This window comes from Protopterus annectens, chromosome 5.part0 (genome assembly GCF_019279795.1).
Source record: "Protopterus annectens isolate FY-2018-M chromosome 5.part0, PAN1.0, whole genome shotgun sequence".
Lineage (NCBI taxonomy): Eukaryota > Metazoa > Chordata > Ceratodontiformes > Protopteridae > Protopterus > Protopterus annectens.
In genome coordinates, this window is record NC_056735.1 from 1223115617 (window position 1) to 1223125202 (window position 9586).

Sequence of the window (9586 nt, forward strand, 5' to 3'; positions counted from 1 at the left end):
AAAGACAAGTCCTTTATTCGAATAAGTAAGCGCTTTCACGTTGCTTGGAACTCTTCATCAGACTTCAACAAACCATAAAATTTAAATCAATTTATATATAAGTAAAACACCAATGAAAAACACATTAGCAAGTCACATGTAAGTTACAAAAATACATCATTTCCTTTCCATAAAAATTATATAAATATATCATAAAGATCTCATGTTAATAAATGAATAGTAGAAGTAAAATATTAAAACATACTAAAACACATATTGCATAGTAAGACTTATGTTTAATGTTTCAAAGGTTTATCTAATAAAAATGGTCTCAATGAAAATTTATGATTGAGACCATGACCTTTATTCGCAGATAGCTTAATAATCCATTTTGCCTCAGCTTTTTCTGTCTTATTGCCAATATTACCAAGTCTTTCAGTCTCTGTTAACTGTCCTATTACTAAAAATCTAAAGGCATGTGTGGTGTCATTTTGTAGTACATGCTTGGCTAGGGCATTCCCTTCATTCTCTCTATGTATAGCATACAAATGCTCGTATCCTTTCTCTTAAGGTTCTATTAGTCTTTCCTATATAGAAACAATAACATTTTATGCAGGATGCTAAATAAATCACATTTTTTGACTTACAATCAGCGTATTCATTAAACTCATATTTAACACCAGTATCTGGATGTATGAAAACATTAGATTTCATTATATATACACACTGGTTGCAAGAGCGACATGCAAATGTACCCTTTCTCTCAGAGGAGATCTTATTTTTTGGCACTCTCTCATAACAAAGCATATGTTTTAAAGATTTAGTATTCTTATAGATAAAGGATGGTTTCTCACCCACTAAGTCTTTTATACCATCATCTAACTGTAAAATGTTCCAATGTCTCTTAATAATGTTGACAATAGAAGTATTATTATTAGTAAAGGGTATCTCTAGTCTCCTCTTATCATTATTCCTCACTATAGGTTTCTCATCTATGCTGCCTTGTTTTTTAATAAAAGGACGTCCTAGATGTGTACGTTCAAAAGTGTCCAAAGAGCATATCTCTATTGCAATAGCCTCTATGCCTAAAATCACTTTCTATAGTTTTTAATGCATCAGAGAAAACAAAATCATCACTAGTTATATTAGAAAAACGTTTCACTTTATTACTCACAATGTTTCTGTGTATATGGGGGGGGGGGTGCATGCTACTTCTGTGAAGAATAGCATTCTTCCTACATACCTTCCTAAATACTGCTGTTTCTAGAGTATTGTCTTTTTTCCTCAATGTCACATCTAAAAAATCAATTGTGTTTTGTGAATACGTTTCAGTCAACCTAAGAAATGTGGTAGTTCCATTGATATATAGAACAAACTCTTTTAGGAGCTCTAGTGTGCCTCCCCAAATTAAGAAAAGATTATTAACAAAACGTTTGCAATATCTTATAGAAGTGAAGTAAGCCAAATGTTCTAAAACATATGTATTCTCCCAGTATGCCAACACAAGGTTAGCATAAGAGTTTGCACAAGATGTGCCCATAGCTACTCCTTTAATTTGAAGGAAGTATTCATTGTTAAAGGTAAAAACATTGTGACAAAGAACCATTTCTAACAGCATTGTGAGCATAATAACTTGATTGTTGCTAAGTCCTTTGTTTAACAAATATAACCTTAAGAAATCTATCCCTACATCACTGGGTATGCAGGTGAAAAGAGAAACAATGTCTAGTGTTACCATATAATCTGTAGTTTCTAGAATATTGTTCTCATTGAAAGGTGCTAGTGTTTCCAAGAACTGTTTCGTATCACGTAATATAGATCTAGTAGATTCCACGACTGGTCTCAAGTTTTTTTCTAGAAAAATGGATATTGTCTCAGTTAACCAGCCTCTGCCAGATACTATTGGTCTAAGCGGAGGATTATGTGTGGTCTTGTGTACCTTAGGTAAACCTCTAATTACTGGTATCACAGGTTTCTCTATCAAAAAATATTTGTAAAGTTCTTCATCAATAATCCCACACATCAACATGTCATATAAATCTGCATGTACTGTTTTTATTAACTTATCTAGATCTGACATGCTCAGTCTCTTATAAGTAGTAGTGTCTGAGAGCATTTCTAACATAGTATCATGGTAGTAGCCGGTGTCTAGAAGTACTGTAGCTCCCCCTTTATCAGCTTGTCGAATGACTATACTTGTCAGCACCTGTAGTGAGAAGAAAAACTCCTATGTCAGCAAGTGGAACTGTTTCAGATGAATCTAATGACACATCTCTTCGTTTTCCACTCCCTTTTCGACAGGAGATGAGGCGCAATTGGAGTCCACAAACAACCAGGAAAAGGAAGATATCAGGAGGCCAGTTAGAACTTCAGAAAAAAACTTTCAAAACTGTAACCAGGACTTGATTATTAATCTTTCCAGTCACATGCTTATGGACAATGAAAGAAAGATTTTGAACAAAGGTTTGTCCTTCATTCCCTCTCAGGGGACTGATGTAAGTGATTTAATTGTTGATATAAAATGTTTTGTTAGAAATATTGCACTTGGTTTACAGTTTGGCAACAATGTTTTTAGTACTGATGTTATGTCTTTTAAAAAAACCTTCTGCTTATATGCCTGCTATACATCCTTTATTGGAAAGTTTTGAAAGAGCTTGCAGTGATGACTTGTTGAAGTTTTTTGAATCTGACAATATAAAACTTGATTTTTACAATATCACCAAAGAAGAGAAGTTAGCCCTTCATGATTTAAAGAACAATGCTAGTATAGTCATTCGACAAGCTGATAAAGGGGGAGCTACAGTACTTCTGGATACCGGCTACTACCATGATACTATGTTAGAAATGCTCTCAGACACTACTACTTATAAGAGACTGAGCATGTCAGATCTAGATAAGTTAATAAAAACAGTACATGCAGATTTATATGACATGTTGATGTGTGGGATTATTGATGAAGAACTTTACAAATATTTTTTGATAGAGAAACTTGTGATACCAGTAATTAGAGGTTTACCTAAATTACACAAGACCACACATAATCCTCCGCTTAGACCAATAGTATCTGGCAGAGGCTGGTTAACTGAGACAATATCCATTTTTCTAGAAAAAAACTTGAGACCAGTCGTGGAATGTACTAGATCTATATTACGTGATACTAAACAGTTCTTAGAAACACTAGCACCTTTCAATGAGAACAATATTCTAGAAACTACAGATTATATGGTAACACTAGACGTTGTTTCTCTTTTCACCTGCATACCCAGTGATGTAGGGATAGATTTCTTAAGGTTATATTTGTTAAACAAAGGACTTAGCAACAATCAAGTTATTAAACTCACAATGCTGTCAGAAATGGTTCTTTGTCACAATGTTTTTACCTTTAACAATGAATACTTCCTTCAAATTAAAGGAGTAGCTATGGGCACATCTTGTGCAAACTCTTATGCTAACCTTGTGTTAGCATACTGGGAGAATACGTATGTTTTAGAACATTTGGCTTACTCCACTTCTATAAGATATTACAAACGTTTTGTCGATGATCTTTTTTTAATTTGGGGAGGCACACTAGAGCTCCTAAAAGAGTTTGTTCTATATATCAATGGAGCTACCACATTTCTTAGGTTGACTGAAATGTATTCACAAAATACAATTGATTTTTTAGATGTGACATTGAGGAAAAAAGACAATAGTCTAGAAACAGAAGTATTTAGGAAGGTATGTAGGAAGAATGCTATTCTTCACAGAAGTAGCATGCACCCCCATATACACAGAAACCTTGTGAGTAATCAAGTGAAACGTTTTTCTAATATAACTAGTGATGATTTGGTTTTCTCTGATGCATTAAAAACTATAGGAAGTGATTTTAGGAATAGAGGCTATTGCAATAGAGATATGCGTTCATTGGACACTTTTGAACGTACACATCTAGGACGTCCTTTTATTAAAAAACAAGGCAGCATAGATGAGAGACCTATAGTGAGGAATAATGATAAGAGTAGAGTAGTGATACCCTTTACTAATAATAATACTTCCATTGTCAACATTATTAAGAGACATTGGAACATTTTACAGTTAGATGATGGTATAAAAGACTTAGTGGGTGAGAAACCATCCTTTAGCTATAAGAACACTAAATCTTTAAAACGTATGCTTTGTTATGAGAGAGTGCCAAAAAACAAGATCTCCTCTGAGAGAAAGGGTACATTTGCATGTCGCTCTTGCAACCAGTGTATATATATATATATATATATATATATATATATATATATATAATGAAATCTAATGTTTTCATACATCCAGATACTGGTGTTAAATATGAGTTTAATGAATACGCTGATTGTAAGTCAAGAAATGTGATTTATTTAGCATCCTGCATAAAATGTTATTGTTTCTATATAGGAAAGACTAATAGAACCTTAAGAGAAAGGATACGAGAGCATTTGTATGCTATACATAGAGAGAATGAAGGGAATGCCCTAGCCAAGCATGTACTACAAAATGACACCACACATGTCTTTAGATTTTTAGTAATAGGACAGTTAACAGAGACTGAAAGACTTGGTAATATTGGCAATAAGACAGAAAAAGCTGAGGCAAAATGCATTATTAAGCTATCTGCGAATAAAGGTCATGGTCTCAATGATAAATTTTCATTGAGACCATTTTTATTAGATAAACCTTTGAAACATTAAACATAAGTCTTACTATGCAATATGTGTTTTAGTATGTTTTAATATTTTACTTCTACTATTCATTTATTAACATGAGATCTTTATGATATATTTATATAATTTTTATGGAAAGGAAATGATGTATTTTTGTAACTTACATGTGACTTGCTAATGTGTTTTTCATTGGTGTTTTACTTATATATAAATTGATTTAAATTTTATGGTTTGTTGAAGTCTGATGAAGCGTTCTAAGCAATGTGAAAGTGCTTACTTATTCGAATAAAGGACTTGTCTTTTCATTCATCTGGTTTTGCTTCGTTTGTTGTGGAGTATCATCCTCTTCTGATTTTGGGCGTGTGTGTGTGTGTGTTAACAGAGTGGAGCATAACAGTAATGTGGAGTCCGTGAGTGCCTTCCATGCCACACTGAGGTCACCCATGACGAATATTTATCAAACTGGGTAGAGGATTGGCCTTATAGCCTATCAGTGTGTGGTTGCTGTTTTATGCCTTGGTATTCCCTGGTGGCAAACTTCTCTGATGTCCCCAGCTGCTGCATGTGCTGTGTGATGTGAATGAGGAACAGAGAATTATACACATTAATGATCCTCATTGGGGGAAATGTGGGGATGCTTATACCCCATGTCCCGTGATGACATACCCTTATATATGACATGGGTCATGTAGTAGATTTACCTTACACTGAAAGCAACATTGTGTTGAAATGTCATGTTGCCAAAGAACTGTGTCCACAGCACCCTCACAACTGATTGCATGCCTAGGATGTTGTTCATACTCTGATATGTGGGGATGTCACTCTCCCCATAGGGTTTTGCACTGCATGGCCTGGTATGTGGCCTGAGGCTATGTGTCTAGCAAAGTCATGTATCTGTATGAGACCCTTCTAGGCAGATGTTCACATCACTACAGAATCTGTTGATGGCACACAGCATGCAGTTGTCTGCAGACATGGTCGGTTATAGGCTAATGGCTGTTATATGCACTTCAGATGTGTATATCACACATAACAGAGGGGCAAATATGGAACCAAAGGTTACACACCTACTTATGGGTCAACTGCTTGCAGTGCATTTCCCTATGTAGAATAGGTGGGTTGTGTCAGTGAACCGGTGTGCTACCCTATGGTAACATATGGTGTGATGCATACTTTGGACTGTGATATCTATAATGGCCACATGGCTTATACTGTCACAGAGTTTACCCAGGTCAAAGTAGGCAATTTGCACTGTCACCCCCACTGTCCATGGCTTTGATGATTGTGTCATAGAGGTCAACTGAGTGTAACAGACATGAACCTTTTCTTGATAAAGTTTAAGTGTCTGCAATGGAGTGTGGCCAGGTTGCCAATGTCCTCGTTAATGGGGTTCACTCAAAATTGTGCTATGGCCTTGCAGAGTAGCCTAGTTAGGCTTTTGGGTCTATCATGTGACTGAGTGGGGGATACCCCACCTTACTCTAACAGGATGACAGTGGTCATCCATCAAACAGATGGGACAATGGCAGTAGTCAGTCCTCCTTTCAATACGGTTCCTTATGGTGTTGCAAGGTTATGCTTGGGGTCATTTAGGATACATCCTGTGATGTGATAGGCTCCTATGGCAGATGTATATCATGACTATCACATGGCAGTGGTGACCTGTTCCCTACATATAGGAGACAGGGAAGGTACTGTGGATATCCTGATATACTTATGGGGAACACAGGGGCTGAAGCCCACACCAACTTAGTCAGGCATACAGTATGCTATACCAACAGCACTGATATAGCTGGTGTCCTTCAGCACCACAAGTGAGCACCCACTACCTGTGCTGTTGCAGACATATGTACAGTTGGGGAGATGATTGTCAGTAGTGGATGTAGACAATGTAAGCACTGTGTTTGTTGTGCAGATTTGAAGGACTGATCCAATTCTCATGTACACGCTAAGGAGACATTGCTCTAGAATGGGCACCTGCCCCTACTTTGTCTTGGACAGAGGTATGTCATCTCAGTTATGGACAGTATGTATTGCACATGTCTACCAGATAGGTGTACATATCCTGGCAGAGGATGATGTAGGTCTGTTGGTTATACCTGACTACATGCATCTGTACAAATGCACATATAGCGTTTGTGTGTATGTTTAGATATTGGTGTCAGTCCTTAATGAGGGGATGGGGGCTGTGAGGCTATGTAAACCCCCCTGAGGATGTATTCCATGTCAGAGGTGTATGTATGGCTGAGCCTAGCTAGTTGGGTACTGTGGGAGATGGTGACTGCAAATGTGACTGCATGATGGTTGCTTTGCCAAGAGGATGACACTGTGGGGATGCTGGAGTGGTAACCCATGTTGTGTGATGTCAACTGCAATACACCTTCAGCTCATGTGGGGGTAGCCCCTTGCTGCACCAAGGTGTTTGTACATCCACTGTTGATGGCTTCCTAGCCATTTGTGTGCTGGCATGGGTATGCCTTACAATGTATGTTAGGGTCATTCAACTGACCCAGGATCAGGGCAGAGACCCGACTCCTAATACAGGTCATGAGGTCACATAGGCAGAATGGGCTTCGTGGTCACTTGTGGTAGCCGGTACCTATCTGTGATTTGCATAGGTTTGTTTGGCAATGGTGAACTGCCCCTGCAGTATCCCCTGTGCATCTATTGTCTGTAGAGCATGGAGGTGTGTATGTGTCTCATATATATGGAAACCCCATGTCCCATGGCATTACTGGCTACACTTTGGCTTCTGCATGTATGATAGGATGGTTGACCATGTAAGACTGGGGTGCTCTCTGCAGCTTTGAACCATGGTCTGTGTGACTGCAGAGATGTCTGCTGTTCCCAGGGTAGGACTGCTTACAATGAGGGAAAAGTTATGTGTACACCTCTAGCATTTAGCAGCATGGCCTTCAATGTGTGCTGTACTGACACTTTTATGTTGGTAGTGATAACTTTACCAATGTTACTAATGGAGTCACTATGAGGCTGGCGGGAACCACTACCAGACACATGAAGACCAGTGAAGACAGATGGGGGCCATCTCTTGTGGAGCGTTGTGGTCTGTGTACCATATCATCCCAGACTCACAAGTACTGGAACCCCTGGAATATTACAGGATAAATGTGCACATGTTATGGGTAATCATTGACTGATTGTATTGCAGCATCCATCTGGGTGACAGCATAATTCTGCATAAGGCTATGGACATACCTGCCTCGGACAGATAAACAGTGTGCTCACTTATGCCTTACTGCATATATTAAAGGGACATACATGTCAGGTCATGTCAGTTACACCAGCATGTACTGTGAAAGACCCTTGACAGTACCTGTTGGTGAGAGACAGCAGTGCCTATGCAATATGACCGAGTCTGTCAACTGACACAAAAGTAACTGTGACCATCCACATACACAGCTAGTTCAGAAACACACCAGTGTGTCTCCACTGAAGTCCCCTATGTGTAACATGTCTGACATGGGCTGATGCTTGTGTGGCTATGGGACACAGGTGTGTGGCCATGTATGGTATGTGCTATACATGGCTATGGTGTTCTTGTGTGGCTGTGCCTCAGAGATCCCCTTTATTTGTGGATGTGTATGTTGAGGACCACTACAGATGTTTGTGTATGTTGTGTAGGTGTAGATGTTGTACGAGGTGTGCTGATTGTGTTGACAACCTATTTGGGGACAGATATGCAGCCTTGACAACCAGAGACCATGGACTGCAAATTCCTACAGTCATTGCATCTCTCACACAGTGTGTTCTTTGGTGGTGTTTGTAGATGGCTGTCCATCCGTGTACACGGGACAGGTGCTACACAGTTCATAAAGTTGTCTATTAGTTGCATAGAACAGTTATTGCATATCAGAAACAACTTAATGTTATGAGAAATAGTGTAAGCTAAGGTAATGTCACACAAAGAAGGTGTCATATTACTAAACCAAAAGACATCCTGTGCATTGCACTTGCCACGGGTATGGTATATCCTGCCTTCTGTCACGTTTGCATCAGCATTAATTTTCAGATGGGTATGACATCTGAAGCTCAAATGTCTGTCACTATTTCTGACCTCAACTCTCACTGACTTGCCAATGATTTGACAGAAAACCCCATTGTTATGAGACATGTACCACGTATATGTTGCAAACATCTGGACATTCTGCATAAATCTGTACAGATGAGTGGTATGGCCTGGAGAATTTCAAATAATGCATCTAAGGTGGATGACATCAATAGACCCTTTAAAGTAATGCCATGGGGAGGGGGACAACAGGCCTCAAGATGGTATAACCAACACACATGACAGCTACAGTGGATATGCTTCACCCATGCACAAAGACACACACACACACACACACACACACACACACACATATATATATATATATATATATATATATATATATATATATATATATATATGCATACACAGTGCTACAGTTGGTTGTACTGAGATTCAGACCACTATCTACCTAGTTGTATGTATTATAGGGATACCTACTTCTTGCATTCTCCATGCAGCTTATATGTCTAGAAAGTATCCAAAACTGAATCTACGGTGGATGACATGAACAGGCCCTGTAAAGTAATGCAATGGTGGGGTGAACAGGGTTGAACAGGCCTCAAAATGGTATAACCAACACACTCCCACAAGGGATATGCTTCTCTCTCTCTCACACACACACACACACACACACACACACACACACACACACACACACACACACACACACACACACACACAAAATCACACTTGGCAGTATTGAGGTTAGAACCCCTACCTATCTAGTTGCATCTCCTATAGTGCTATACACTTATCACATGTACAATGGCGCTATTATGGTTGACGAGTGTTGAAAGGTGCTTCTAAGGTGAATGACATCAACAGGCCTTGTAAAGTAGGGCAATGGGGGGTTTTACTGGGTGGAACAGAC